The sequence below is a fragment of the Lissotriton vulgaris genome, chromosome 5 (genome assembly GCF_964263255.1).
Source record: "Lissotriton vulgaris chromosome 5, aLisVul1.2, whole genome shotgun sequence".
Taxonomy (NCBI): Eukaryota; Metazoa; Chordata; class Amphibia; order Caudata; family Salamandridae; genus Lissotriton; species Lissotriton vulgaris.
In genome coordinates this window covers 1,952,143,849-1,952,158,899 of record NC_141693.1, presented here as the reverse complement: position 1 = coordinate 1,952,158,899, position 15,051 = coordinate 1,952,143,849, and the positions used below count along the sequence as shown (strand labels likewise).

The following is a 15,051-nucleotide window of genomic DNA, read 5'->3' as shown; positions in this document are numbered from 1 at the left end:
GTGGTGGGAAGAAAGGGTGCATTCCTCCAAAATGCCAGGGATGGGGTGACCACCACTGTTGTTGTTGGTTGCCCCTCCAATTGTTTCTGAAGTTCCTCTTGCCTTGGCCCCTGCCTCGTGGGTAGGAATTGTCACTACCAGTGTCGCTACCTGACGAATAGTCGCCGGAGCTGGATGTGCTGTAGGATGAACCTTTTCTGCGGGTGTTATTACCAAAGTCTGGGGGAGTATAGGTGTCACTAGAGTAGGGATAAATCCTCTCGAACTGAAATTTGTCAAGATCTTTTTTAAATTTATCCATCTTGACCGAAAGGGTATGTTCTCTGAAGTCTCTGTTGTTTTTGTTTGTATCATCTAAGTTCTTACTAAAGACTTTCGGAGCGATTGTGGTTTTTATTTTGGACTCTAGGATCTGGATTTCTACAAGCATAGTGTCAGCTATGCGTTTAGACGTTTGAATGATCAAGATCAGCCAGTCTCTGGTGCACCTCCCAGCGATCAAGGCCCAGTTTTTTAAAAACTCCCTGTCATTAAGAAATAATCTGGGGGTGTTAGTTACTATGAGACCTGTCGGTGCACAATCACTCCGTAAGTATTGAGCCATGATAGTGCCATGCGTGGCTGTCCTTGTTTGTGATTTCTTTAAAATTAATAGTTTACCCCAGTCGTCCTCACTCGCAATGACTGCAGGCCCGGATGAATCTGTTAGGTCAGGATGTTCAGCCAATGCTGCTTGAAGGTCAGCATCGGAGAAAGATAAACCATGGTTCTCTGCCATGTTAGGAGGAGATGTCTCGTAAGACGTGCAAGGAATGATCTAGAGTGGTAAAACAGGCTCGAACCACATATGTGTGATGAACCAACTCTACGATAAAAAATAATTCGTAGGAAATACAAGGTCCGCAGTTGAGAAACTGCACTGAACAACAAACACAATACGGTGCAGGGGGACCTAGGGGAAATTTAAAGACCGAGCTCTGGGTACTATCCCCAACAGAACCAATAAACAACAAAGGTACCAGAGGGTCTCAGGTAAATGTGCCCATAAACACAGAAAACCAAACAAGAACTCACCCTTACCCCCAGGTTATGTCACAGAGAGCTCTCCGTGGATGAGGAAAAATACCCATCAGTCACCATTCGGATCCGCCCTTCATCATTTGGGATTTTATCCGTACCACCCGTCAGCGAATGGCTGTAATACATCACGGGGATACACGCCAATCTGTAGACGCGAGTGAGTAGCCCCACGTGACCTCCCACCCAATGATGACAGGGCTTATCTACACTCCTTCGCCAGCTGTCGGTACCTCCCCAGATGGCCAGGACGCCGGGCAGGAGTACCGACGGTTAGGTAAGGCGAACCCTCGCGCATAGGCGCTACTGCGAGCATATTTACATCAGGGTTATTTACTCATGCTGAGCTCCCCTTTATTAACATTTAACTACTCTGACTGGTCTACTTGACCATGTATTTTCCGCTATTGGTAGTTATAGGAGCCTTGTTTCTATCACGTGCAAGTTATGTGTTAATGTGTGTCCTACATGTTTTCTAGAGCGGTGCTTCATTTTCCCCTGAGCCACTGCCAGGTGGGGTGAGGCCATCTGACCTTACATGTTGAGGTAAGAGTTTACTAGCATTTGGTATTACAAACCTATCACCCAAATGTATTAAAATCTTGTCTGCACTCAGGTAGTGCTTTTTCTAAACAACACTTTATGTGTTCTAGTCCAAAGCATATTTGATGGTTGGACTATATGGCCCATTTATTAATTGATAGCCTTTCTCCTCACCTTCTTTCCACAGTGATTTGCACAGACTGTAAGGACACCCAGAACGTACAGGTGACTGTCTGCACTTGTGTTGTGTTTCTAGGGTGTAACTTTTTTCACTTGGTGTAGTAGCATTTATTTTTAGTTTTGGTCCTGAAGAAAGCAATGACAAAATCAGTCCTTGAATTGCTGAAACTAATCCACCATATTGACCTGAGGCTGTCTACATAATTAGACAGTCAGCGGGCGCACTGATTTTAACATTGGTACGGTAAGCACAACTGAAATAAATCTGTGCCTGGTGCTTATTCTTAACCAATTTTAAACCCACTTCTCTTGGTTTTTTTCCTTCACACCTTCTTTTTGCACTGCACACCCCAGTCCCATTTTGTCTACCACTCACCTACATCGAGTGGTATACCACACTGTCGTCTCTTTACTCTAGTGAGGATACCCCCTACCACCGGGTTGACCTCCTAGGAGAGTACCAATAATCTCTGACGGGTGGTACGGATAAAATCCCAAATGATGAAGGGCGGATCCGAATGGTGACTGATGGGTATTTTTCCTCATCCACGGAGAGCTCTCTGTGACATAACCTGGGGGTAAGGGTGAGTTCTTGTTTGGTTTTCTGTGTTTATGGGCACATTTACCTGAGACCCTCTGGTACCTTTGTTGTTTATTGTTTTTGCAGCAAATACAGCGTCGTTCAGTCGCTCACTCGTGTCTTCCTGCACGCGAAAAAGGCTCTGTCTCTAAGTGAACGTTCCCCCGTCTTTTATAGGGTTTAAATGTCGAATTTTGCTGGTAAGGTGTTTGCTCATGGACAAAGAATGAAAGGTAAAATCCTTTGCCCCAAGGAGATGTTACCAAAGTTAATGTGCCTGCCTCCCTAGTGTGAAAATGTGAATCTGTATGTTGATGGAGTTTCGTCCCTGGCGCCACTCCCGAATTCCCTGGCTTCTTCCTGCAAGACTTGTTAATGTACCTGTGTACCCCCACACTGAAAATATAAAAGAACTCTAAACCCACCACAGAATGTAGTATTTAACACTCGACAAATTGCAATTAAAGAAACATTTTAATTTGGTTCAAATAAATGTTAAAAAAATTATCAATTAGTATAAAATGCTCGTTGTCGTCAAGGGTAATCTAAATTAGTTTACATGACTTTTAACATAGCCTTTTTTTAAAGTTAACTCAGGACACTTTTTTTTTCTGGTCGAGTGTCTCAGCACTTGCATTTGCAAGGAAGTTAACAAAAATAACATCAGCCAATATATCAGCTCTTCCACCACTCTGTGTAGCCAATTATTTTTTAAAGATTTGGTGCACTGTTTAGAGTTCCAAAAATGCATCGACAAAATGGGTGGGTATGTTAAATTTACATGTGTGTGTGCTTGTTAAAGAGTACACAGATAGGCTGGGGTGCAGCTGGAGGGAGTACACAGACATGCTAGTGGTTAAGAGTGGCACTGCGTGGCTGAGTGGCGTTGCGTGGGTGAGTGGCGTTGCATGGGTGAGAGTGAAGCTGCATGGGTGAGTAGCGCTTCATGGGTGAGTGTGGCACTGCGTGAATGAGTGGTGCTGCGTGCGTGAGATTGGCGTTGCGTTGCTGAGTAGCGTTGCGTGGGTGAGTGGACTTGCGTGGGTATGATTTGCGCTGCGTGGGTGTGAATTGGGCTGCATGGGTGATAGTTGCACTGCATAGGTGTGAGTTGTGTTTCGTGAGTGAGTGGCGTTTTGTGAATGAGTGGGGTTTTGTGAATGAGTGGCGTTGCGCGTGGGAGTGGCGTTGCGTGGGTGAATGGCGTTGCGTGGGTGAGTGGTGTTGCAAATTTGCATGTGTGTGATTGGTAAGGAGTACACGGATAGGCTGGGGTGCAGCTGGAGGGAGTACACAGACATGCTTGTGGTTAAGAGTGGCACTGCGTGGCTGAGTAGAGCTGCGTGGGTGAGATTGGCGTTGTGTGGCTGAGTGGACTTGCGTGGGTGAGTGGACTTGCGTGAGTGTGATTTGCGCTGGGTAGGTGAGAATTGGGCTGCATGGGTGAGAGTTGCACTGTGTGAGTTGCATTGCGTGAGTGAGTGGCATTTTGTGAATGAGTGGCGTTGCATGGCTGAGTGGAGTTGCGTGGGTGAGTGGCGTTGCGTGGGTGGGAGTGAAGCTGCATGGGTGAGTAGCGCTTCATGGGTGAGTGTGGCGCTGCGTGGGTGAGTAGAGCTGCGTGGGTGAGATTGGCGTTGCATGGATGAGTGGCGTTGCGTGGGTGAGTGGACTTGCGTGGGTGTGATTTGCGCTGCGTAGGTGAGAATTGGGCTGCGTGGGTGAGAGTTGTGCTGTATCAGTTGCGTTGCGTGAGTGAGTGGCGTTTTGGGAATGATTTGTGTTGCGTGGGTGAGTGGCGTTGCGTGTGTGAGTGGCGTTGCGTGGGTGAGTGGGGTTGCAAATTTGCATGTGTGTGTGATTGTTAAAGAGCACACGGATATGCTGGGGTGCAGCTGGGGGGAGTACACAGACATGCTTGTGGTTAAGAGTGGCACTGCGTGGCTGAGTGGCGTTGCATGGGTGAGAGTGAAGCTGCATGGGTGAGTAGCGCTTCATGGGTGAGTGTGGCACTGCGTGAATGAGTGGTGCTGCGTGCGTGAGATTGGCGTTGCGTTGCTGAGTAGCGTTGCGTGGGTGAGTGGACTTGTGTGGGTATGATTTGCGCTGCGTGGGTGTGAATTGGGCTGCGTGGGTGAGAGTTGCACTGCATAGGTCTGAGTTGTGTTTCGTGAGTGGGTGGCGTTTTGTGAATGAGTGGGGTTTTGTGAATGAGTGGCGTTGCGCGTGTGAGTGGCGTTGCGTGGGTGAATGGCGTTGCGTGGGTGAGTGGTGTTGCAAATTTGCATGTGTGTGTGAGTGGTAAAGAGTACACAGATAGGCTGGGGTGCAGCTGGAGGGAGTACACAGACATGCTTGTGGTTAAGAGTGGCACTGCGTGGCTGAGTAGAGCTGCGTGGGTGAGATTGGCGTTGTGTGGCTAAGTGGACTTGCGTGGGTGAGTGGACTTGCGTGAGTGTGATTTGCGCTGCGTAGGTGAGAATTGGGCTGCATGGGTGAGAGTTGCACTGTGTGAGTTGCATTGCGTGAGTGAGTGGCATTTTGTGAATGAGTGGCGTTGCGTGGCTGAGTGGAGTTGCGTGGGTGAGTGGCGTTGTGTGGGTGGGAGTGAAGCTGCATGGGTGAGTAGCGCTTCATGGGTGAGTGTGGCGCTGCGTGGGTGAGTAGAGCTGCGTGGGTGAGATTGGCGTTGCATGGATGAGTGGCGTTGCGTGGGTGAGTGGACTTGCGTGGGTGTGATTTGCGCTGGGTAGGTGAGAATTGGACTGCGTGGGTGAGAGTTGTGCTGTATGAGTTGCGTTGCGTAAGTGAGTGGCGTTTTGGGAATGATTTGCAATGCGTGGGTGAGTGGCGTTGCTTGTGTGAGTGGCGTTGCGTGGGTGAGTGGGGTTGCAAATTTGCATGTGTGTGTGATTGTTAAAGAGTACACGGATATGCTGGGGTGCAGCTGGGGGGAGTACACAGACATGCTTGTGGTTAAGAGTGGCACTGCGTGGCTGAGTGGCGTTGCGTGGGTGAGTGGCATTGCGTGGGTGAGAGTGAAGCTGCATGGGTGAGTAGCGCTTCATGGGTGAGTGTGGCGCTGCGTGGGTGAGTAGAGCTGCGTGGATGAGATTGGCGTTGCATGGATGAGTGGCGTTGCGTGGGTGAGTGGACTTGCGTGGGTGTGATTTGCGCTGCGTAGGTGAGAATTGGGCTGCGTGGGTGAGAGTTGTGCTGTATGAGTTGCGTTGCGTGAGTGAGTGGCGTTTTGGGAATGATTTGCGTTGCGTGGGTGAGTGTCGTTGCGTGTGTGAGTGGCGTTGCGTGGGTGAGTGGGGTTGCAAATTTGCATGTGTGTGTGATTGTTAAAGAGTACACGGATATGCTGGGGTGCAGCTGGGGGTAGTACACAGACATGCTTGTGGTTAAGAGTGGCACTGCGTGGCTGAGTGGCGTTGCGTGGGTGAGTGGCATTGCGTGGGTGAGAGTGAAGTTGCATGGGTGAGTAGCAGTAACGGCTTCATGGGTGAGAGTGGCGCTGCGAGGGTGAGTAGAACTGCGTGAGTGAGATTGACGTTGCGTGGCTGAGTGGCGTTGCGTGGGTGATTGGACTTATGTGGGTGTGATTTGCGCTGCGTAGGTGAGAATTGTGCTGCGTGGGTGAGAGTTGCGCTGTATGAGTTGCATTGCGTAAGTGAGTGGGGTTTTGTGAATGAGTGGTGTTGCGTGGCTGAGTGGCGTTGCGTGGGTGAGTGGCGTTGCGTGGGTGAGTGGCGTTGCGTGGGTGAGAGTGAAGCTGCATGGGTGAGTAGCACTTCATGGGTGAGTGTGGCGCTGCGTGGGTGAGTAGAGCTGCGTGGGTGAGATTGGTGTTGCATGTCTGAGTGGCGTTGCGTGGGTGAGTGGACTTGCGTGGGTGTGATTTGCGCTGCGTAGCTGAGAATTGGGCTGCATGGGTGAGAGTTGCGCTGTATGAGTTGCATTGCGTGAGTGAGTGGTGTTTTGTGAATGAGTGGCGTTGCATGGCTGAGTGGTGTTGCATGGGTGAGTGGCGTTGCGTGGGTGAGAGTGAAGCTGCATGGGTGAGTAGTGCTTCATGGGTGAGTGTGGCGCTGCGTGGGTGAGTAGAGCTGCATGGGTTAGATTGGCGTTGCATGGATGAGTGGCGTTGCGTGGGTGAGTGGACTTGCGTGGGTGTGATTTGCACTGCGTAGGTGAGAATTGGGCTGCTTGGGTGAGAGTTGCGCTGTATGAGTTGTGTTGCGTGAGTGGGTGGCATTTTGTGAATGAGTGGCGTTGCGTGTGTGAGTGGCGTTGCGTGTGTGAGTGGCGTTGCGTTGGTGAGTGGGGTTGCAAATTTGCATGTGTGTGTGATTGTTAAAGAGTACACGGATATGCTGGGGTGCAGCTGGAAGGAGTACACAGACATGCTTGTGGTTAAGAGTGGCACTGCGTGGCTGAGTGGCGTTGCGTGGGTGAGTGGCGTTGCGTGGGTGAGAGTGAAGTTGCATGGGTGAGTAGCGCTTCATGGGTGAGTGTGGCGTTGCGTGGGTGAGTAGAGCTGCGTGGGTGAGATTGACGTTGCGTGGCTAAGTGGCGTTGCATGGGTGATTTGACTTACCTGGGTGTGATTTGCGCTGCGTAGGTGAGAATTGTGCTGCGTGGGTGAGAGTTGCGCTGTATGAGTTGCATTGCGTGAGTGAGTGGCGTTTTGTGAATGAGTGGGGTTGCGTGGCTGAGTGGCGTTGCGTGGGTGAGTGGGGTTGCAAATTTGCTTGTGTGTGTGATTGTTAAAGAGTACACGGATATGCTGGGGTCCAGCTGGAGGGAGTACACAGACATGCTTGTGGTTAAGAGTGGCACTGCGTGGCTGAGTGGCGTTGCATGGGTGAGTGGCGTTGCGTGGGTGAGAGTGAAGTTGCATGGGTGAGTAGCGCTTCATGGGTTAGTGTGGCGCTGCCTGGGTGAGTAGAGCTGCGTGGGTGAGATTGACGTTGCGTGGCTGAGTGGGATTGCGTGGGTGATTGGACTTACGTGGGTGTGATTTGCGCTGCGTAGGTGAGAATTGTGCTGCGTGGGTGAGAGTTGTGCTGTATGAGTTGCATTGCGTGAGTGAGTGGCATTTTGTGAATGAGTGGCGTTGCTTGGCTGAGTGGCGTTGCGTGGGTGAGTGGGGTTGCAAATTTGCATGCGTGTGTGATTGTTAAAGAGGACACGGATATGCTGGGGTCCAGAGTGAGGGAGTACACAGACATGCTTGTGGTTAAGAGTGGCACTGCGTGGCTGAGTGGTGTTGCGTGGGTGAGTGGCGTTGCGTGGGTGAGAGTGAAGTTGCATGGGTGAGTAGCGCTTCATGGGTGAGTGTGGCGCTGCATGGGTGAGTAGAGCTGCGTGGGTGAGATTGGCGTTGCATGGATGAGTGGCGTGTCGTTGGTGAGTGGACTTGCGTGGGTGTGATTTGCACTGCGTAGGTGAGATTTGGGCTGCGTGGGTGAGAGTTGCGCAGTATGAGTTGCGTTGCATGAGTGAGTGGCGTTTTGGGAATGATTTACGTTGCGTGGGTGAGTGGCGTTGTGTGTGTGAGTGGCGTTGCGTGGGTGAGTGGGGTTGCAAATTTGCATGTGTGTGTGATTGTTAAAGAGTACACGGATATGCTGGGGTGCAGCTGGGGGGAGTACACAGACATGCTTGTTGTTAAGAGTGGCGTTGCGTGGCTGAGTGGCGTTGCGTGGCTGAGTGGCGTTGCGTGGGTGAGCGGCGTTGCGTGGGTGAGAGTGAAGTTGCATGGGTGAGTAGCGCTTCATGGGTGTGTGTGGTGCTGCATGGGTGAGTAGAGCTGCGTGGGTGAGATTGGCGTTGCATGGATGAGTGGCGTTGCGTGGGTGAGTGGACTTGCGTGGATGTGATTTGCGCTGCGTAGGTGAGAATTGGGCTGCGTAAGTGAGAGTTGTGCTGTATGAGTTGCGTTGCGTGATTGAGTGGCGTTTTGGGAATGATTTGCGTTGCGTGGGTGAGTGGTGTTGCGTGTGTGAGTGGCGTTGCGTGGGTGAGTGAGGTTGCAAATTTGCATGTCTGTGTGATTGTTAAAGAGTACACGGATATGCTGGGGTGCAGCTGGAGGGAGTACATAGACATGCTTGTGGTTAAGAGTGGCACTGCGTGGCTGAGTGGCGTTGCGTGGGTGAGTGGCGTTGCATGGGTGAGAGTGAAGTTGCATGGGCGAGTAGTGCTTTATGGGTGAGTGTGGCGCTGCAAGGGTGAGTAGAGCTGCGTGAGTGAGATTGACGTTGCGTGGCTGAGTGGCGTTGCGTGGGTGATTGGACCTATGTGGGTGTGATTTGCGCTGCGTAGGTGAGAATTGTGCTGCGTGGGTGAGAGTTGCGCTGTATGAGTTGCATTGCATGAGTGAGTGGTGTTTTGTGAATGAGTGGCATTGCGTGGCTGAGTGGCCTTGTGTGTGTGAGTGGCGTTGTGTGGGTGAGTGGCGTTGCGTGGGTGAGAGTGAAGCTGCATGGGTGAGTAGCACTTCATGGGTGAGTGTGGCACTGCGTGGGTGAGTAGAGCTGCGCGGGTGAGATTGGCGTTGCATGTCTGAGTGGCATTGCGTGGGTGAGTGGACTTGCGTGGGTGTGATTTGCGCTGCGTAGTTGAGAATTGGGCTGCATGGGTGAGAGTTGCGCTGTATGAGTTGCATTGCGTGAGTGAGTGGCGTTTTGTGAATGAGTGGCGTTGCATGGCTTAGTGGTGTTGCGTGGGTGAGTGGCGTTGCGCGGGTGAGAGTGAAGCTGCATGGGTGAGTAGCGCTTCAGGGGTGAGTGTGGCGCTGGCTGGGTTGAGTAGAGCTGCGTGGGTTAAATTGGCGTTGCATGGATGAGTGGCGTTGCGTGGGTGAGTGGACTTGCTTGGGTGTGATTTGCGCTGCATAGGTGAGAATTGGGCTGCGTGGGTGAGAGTTGCGCTGTATGAGTTGTGTTGCGTGAGTGAGTGGCGTTTTGTGAATGAGTGGCATTGCGTGTGTGAGTGGCGTTGCGTGTGTGAGTGGCGTTGCGTGTGTGAGTGGCGTTGCGTTGGTGAGTGGGGTTGCAAATTTGCATGTGTGTGTGATTGTTAAAGAGTACACGGATATGATGGGGTGCAGCTGGAAGGAGTACACAGACATACTTGTGGTTAAGAGTGGCACTGCGTGGGTGAGTGGCGTTGCGTGGGTGAGAGTGAAGTTGCATGGGTGAGTAGCGCGTCATGGGTGAGTGTGGCGTTGCGTGGGTGAGTAGAGCTGCGTGGGTGAGATTGACGTTGCGTGGCTGAGTGGCGTTGCATGGGTGATTGGACTTACGTGGGTGTGATTTGCGCTGCGTAGGTGAGAATTGTGCTGCGTGGGTGAGAGTTGCGCTGTATGAGTTGCATTGCGTGAGTGAGTGGTGTTTTGTGAATGAGTGGCGTTGCGTGGCTGAGTGGCGTTGCGTGGGTGAGTGGCGTTGCGTGGGTGATTGGACCTATGTGGGTGTGATTTGCGCTGCGTAGGTGAGAATTGTGCTGCGTGGGTGAGAGTTGCGCTGTATGAGTTGCATTGCATGAGTGAGTGGTGTTTTGTGAATGAGTGGCATTGCGTGGCTGAGTGGCGTTGTGTGGGTGAGTGGCGTTGTGTGGGTGAGTGGCGTTGCGTGGGTGAGTGGCGTTGCGTGGGTGATTGGACCTATGTGGGTGTGATTTGCGCTGCGTAGGTGAGAATTGTGCTGCGTGGGTGAGAGTTGCGCTGTATGAGTTGCATTGCATGAGTGAGTGGTGCTTTGTGAATGAGTGGCATTGCGTGGCTGAGTGGCGTTGTGTGGGTGAGTGGCGTTGTGTGGGTGAGTGGCGTTGCGTGGGTGAGAGTGAAGCTGCATGGGTGAGTAGCACTTCATGGGTGAGTGTGGCACTGCGTGGGTGAATAGAGCTGCGCGGGTGAGATTGGCGTTGCATGTCTGAGTGGCATTGCGTGGGTGAGTGGACTTGCGTGGGTGTGATTTGCGCTGCGTAGTTGAGAATTGGGCTGCATGGGTGAGAGTTGCGCTGTATGAGTTGCATTGCGTGAGTGAGTGGCGTTTTGTGAATGAGTGGCGTTGCATGGCTGAGTGGTGTTGCGTGGGTGAGTGGCGTTGCGCGGGTGAGAGTGAAGCTGCATGGGTGAGTAGCACTTCAGGGGTGAGTGTGGCGCTGGCTGGGTTGAGTAGAGCTGCGTGGGTTAGATTGGCGTTGCATGGATGAGTGGCGTTGCGTGGGTGAGTGGACTTGCTTGGGTGTGATTTGCGCTGCATAGGTGAGAATTGGGCTGCGTGGGTGAGAGTTTCGCTGTATGAGTTGTGTTGCGTGAGTGAGTGGCGTTTTGTGAATGAGTGGCATTGCGTGTGTGAGTGGCGTTGCGTGTGTGAGTGGCGTTGCGTGTGTGAGTGGCGTTGCGTTGCGCGGGTGAGAGTGAAGCTGCATGGGTGAGTAGCGCTTCAGGGGTGAGTGTGGCGCTGGCTGGGTTGAGTAGAGCTGCGTGGGTTAGATTGGCGTTGCATGGATGAGTGGCATTGCGTGGGTGAGTGGACTTGCTTGGGTGTGATTTGCGCTGCATAGGTGAGAATTGGGCTGCGTGGGTGAGAGTTGCGCTGTATGAGTTGTGTTGCGTGAGTGAGTGGCGTTTTGTGAATGAGTGGCATTGCGTGTGTGAGTGGCGTTGCGTGTGTGAGTGGCGTTGCGTGTGTGAGTGGCGTTGCGTTGGTGAGTGGGGTTGCAAATTTGCATGTGTGTGTGATTGTTAAAGAGTACACGGATATGATGGGGTGCAGCTGGAAGGAGTACACAGACATACTTGTGGTTAAGAGTGGCACTGCGTGGGTGAGTGGCGTTGCGTGGGTGAGAGTGAAGTTGCATGGGTGAGTAGCGCTTCATGGGTGAGTGTGGCGTTGCGTGGGTGAGTAGAGCTGCGTGGGTGAGATTGACGTTGCGTGGCTGAGTGGCGTTGCATGGGTGATTGGACTTATGTGGGTGTGATTTGCGCTGCGTAGGTGAGAATTGTGCTGCGTGGGTGAGAGTTGCGCTGTATGAGTTGCATTGCGTGAGTGAGTGGTGTTTTGTGAATGAGTGGCGTTGCGTGGCTGAGTGGCGTTGCGTGGGTGAGTGGCGTTGCGTGGGTGATTGGACCTATGTGGGTGTGATTTGCGCTGCGTAGGTGAGAATTGTGCTGCGTGGGTGAGAGTTGCGCTGTATGAGTTGCATTGCATGAGTGAGTGGTGTTTTGTGAATGAGTGGCATTGCGTGGCTGAGTGGCGTTGTGTGGGTGAGTGGCGTTGTGTGGGTGAGTGGCGTTGCGTGGGTGAGAGTGAAGCTGCATGGGTGAGTAGCACTTCATGGGTGAGTGTGGCACTGCGTGGGTGAATAGAGCTGCGCGGGTGAGATTGGCGTTGCATGTCTGAGTGGCATTGCGTGGGTGAGTGGACTTGCGTGGGTGTGATTTGCGCTGCGTAGTTGAGAATTGGGCTGCATGGGTGAGAGTTGCGCTGTATGAGTTGCATTGCGTGAGTGAGTGGCGTTTTGTGAATGAGTGGCGTTGTGTGGCTGAGTGGCGTTGCGTGGGTGAGTGGCGTTGCGTGGGTGATTGGACCTATGTGGGTGTGATTTGCGCTGCGTAGGTTTGAATTGTGCTGCGTGGGTGAGAGTTGCGCTGTATGAGTTGCATTGCATGAGTGAGTGGTGTTTTGTGAATGAGTGGCATTGCGTGGCTGAGTGGCGTTGTGTGGGTGAGTGGCGTTGTGTGGGTGAGTGGCGTTGCGTGGGTGAGAGTGAAGCTGCATGGGTGAGTAGCACTTCATGGGTGAGTGTGGCACTGCGTGGGTGAATAGAGCTGCGCGGGTGAGATTGGCATTGCATGTCTGAGTGGCATTGCGTGGGTGAGTGGACTTGCGTGGGTGTGATTTGCGCTGCGTAGTTGAGAATTGGGCTGCATGGGTGAGAGTTGCGCTGTATGAGTTGCATTGCGTGAGTGAGTGGCGTTTTGTGAATGAGTGGCGTTGCATGGCTGAGTGGTGTTGCGTGGGTGAGTGGCGTTGCGCGGGTGAGAGTGAAGCTGCATGGGTGAGTAGCACTTCAGGGGTGAGTGTGGCGCTGGCTGGGTTGAGTAGAGCTGCGTGGGTTAGATTGGCGTTGCATGGATGAGTGGCGTTGCGTGGGTGAGTGGACTTGCTTGGGTGTGATTTGCGCTGCATAGGTGAGAATTGGGCTGCGTGGGTGAGAGTTGCGCTGTATGAGTTGTGTTGCGTGAGTGAGTGGCGTTTTGTGAATGAGTGGCATTGCGTGTGTGAGTGGCGTTGCGTGTGTGAGTGGCGTTGCGTGTGTGAGTGGCGTTGCGTTGGTGAGTGGGGTTGCAAATTTGCATGTGTGTGTGATTGTTAAAGAGTACACGGATATGCTGGGGTGCAGCTGGAAGGAGTACACAGACATACTTGTGGTTAAGAGTGGCACTGCATGGGTGAGTGGCGTTGCGTGGGTGAGAGTGAAGTTGCATGGGTGAGTAGCGCTTCATGGGTGAGTGTGGCGTTGCGTGGGTGAGTAGAGCTGCGTGGGTGAGATTGACGTTGCGTGGCTGAGTGGCGTTGCATGGGTGATTGGACTTACGTGGGTGTGATTTGCGCTGCGTAGGTGAGAATTGTGCTGCGTGGGTGAGAGTTGCGCTGTATGAGTTGCATTGCGTGAGTGAGTGGTGTTTTGTGAATGAGTGGCGTTGCGTGGCTGAGTGGCGTTGCGTGGGTGAGTGGGGTTGCAAATTTGCTTGTGTGTGTGATAAAGAGTACACGGATATGCTGGGGTCCAGCTGGAGGAAGTACACAGACATGCTTGTGGTAAAGAGTGGCACTGCGTGGCTGAGTGGCGTTGCGTGGGTGAGTGGCGTTGCGTGGGTGAGAGTGAAGTTGCATGGGTGAGTAGCGCTTCATGGGTGAGTGTGGCGCAGCGTGGGTGAGTAGAGCTGCGTGGGTGAGATTGACGTTACGTGGCTGAGTGGCGTTGCATGGGTGATTGGACTTACGTGGGTGTGATTTGCGCTGCGTAGGTGAGAATTGTGCTGCATGGGTGAGAGTTGTGCTGTATGAGTTGCATTGCGTGAGTGAGTGGCGTTTTGTGAATGAGTGGCGTTGCATGGCTGAGTGGCGTTGCGTGGGTGAGTGGGGTTGCAAATTTGCATGTGTGTGTGATTGTTAAAGAGTACACGGATATGCTGGGGTCCAGCTGGAGGGAGTACACATACATGCTTGTGGTTAAGAGTGGCACTGCGTGGCTGAGTGGCGTTGCGAGGGTGAGTGGCGTTGCGTGGGTGAGAGTGAAGTTGCATGGGTGAGTAGCGCTTCATGGGTAAGTGTGGCGCTGCGTGGGTGAGTAGAGCTGCGTGGGTGAGATTGACGTTGCGTGGCTGAGTGGCGTTGCGTGGGTGATTGGACTTACGTGGGTGTGATTTGCGCTGCGTAGGTGAGAATTGTGCTGCGTGGGTGAGAGAAACATAGCCAACAACAGAGCATTGAGTAAAATGCAACACAAGGAACAACTGCACTGTGTGTGGTGCACATACAACATGTAAAACCAAAAACTGTGGGCTCTGTTCTTCGATATGTATGTGAATTATTTTACAAACACTCTGGACATCAATTTTTACCTTCTCATTCTATGTAACTTTTTGGCGACCCAACCCGTGCCCCCAATAAATCTCCAAAATCGTCATTGATTACTTTTTTTGCAGTTGATCATCATTTTAAAGTGTCAAGAAAAAAACGCACTTTCTCCGTCTCAATGTTGAAATAAGAAATTGTAAGTGTGCATTAAACAAGCTGATTATAATAAAGATTTTCTCAGTTCCTGCATCCATCAATGGTTCACACAAACTATGTTTCACAATGGGTTCAGAGGTGAGAAGCTGACTCGTCAGACGCTCGTTGATGTAGTGCCCAGGAGCCAGGGGTTGTGTGCTCATTTTAAAGACATCCATTGAGGCCTGGGTTGTAGCGTTGGGAGTCAAAAACTAGGCTGCTCTAAAAAATACGTGACTGCTTCTGATCAATACGAATGGAGTGTGATCAACTATAGAAAGTGCCGACATTGATTAGCCATCTTCAGCTCTTGCTACACAAACCCCTATTTTGAGCCCCACTGAGTTTGTCCGAGGCTGACAATATTCTACCAGGAAAGTCTAGAGGCCAAAATGAGTCAAACATTAACAAGGTGTGAGCAGGTGGGTGGGGGGTAGCGGATCCCTTTGCCCTTTGAAGTGAAGCTCTCGGCAGAGCACGGCTTCGAGGCCGTGAAAGACAGCAGGGATGTAATTGGGGGGAGGAGAAGTAAGTGAGGCCGAGTAATTGGCCCCCTTGTTTTTTTCGATAGTACAATGTCCAGAAATGCTCTAAATGTATCCAACAGAAACCACGTACAACTGGTCAAATTACGTTTCAAGCAGAAAATGTGGGTTATTTCACTTCCCTCCTCTATGATTTCAGTGCTGAAAAAAATGCTAATCGCTATGCACAAGTCACTGTTTGAAATCAGTATACACAGAGCGCAGTACACTGTCCAGCTTTCTGTTCTGGTAAGGCACAGGGGAGCCTGAGAGCAAGTTATGTTGCGCAACATAGTATACGCTTCCGGAGAACTCCAGTTATTCAGAATAATGTCTTAGACAGATAGGA

The 15,051-nt window shown here is 51.9% G+C and overlaps 1 protein-coding gene across 2 annotated transcripts in view; it reads left to right on the top strand.

Annotated features, from left to right (window-relative positions):
* LOC147717843 (natural cytotoxicity triggering receptor 3-like) overlaps positions 1 to 15,051 on the top strand; it is a 179,067-nt gene that overhangs the window by 66,620 nt on the left and 97,396 nt on the right. The window lies entirely within an intron of this gene.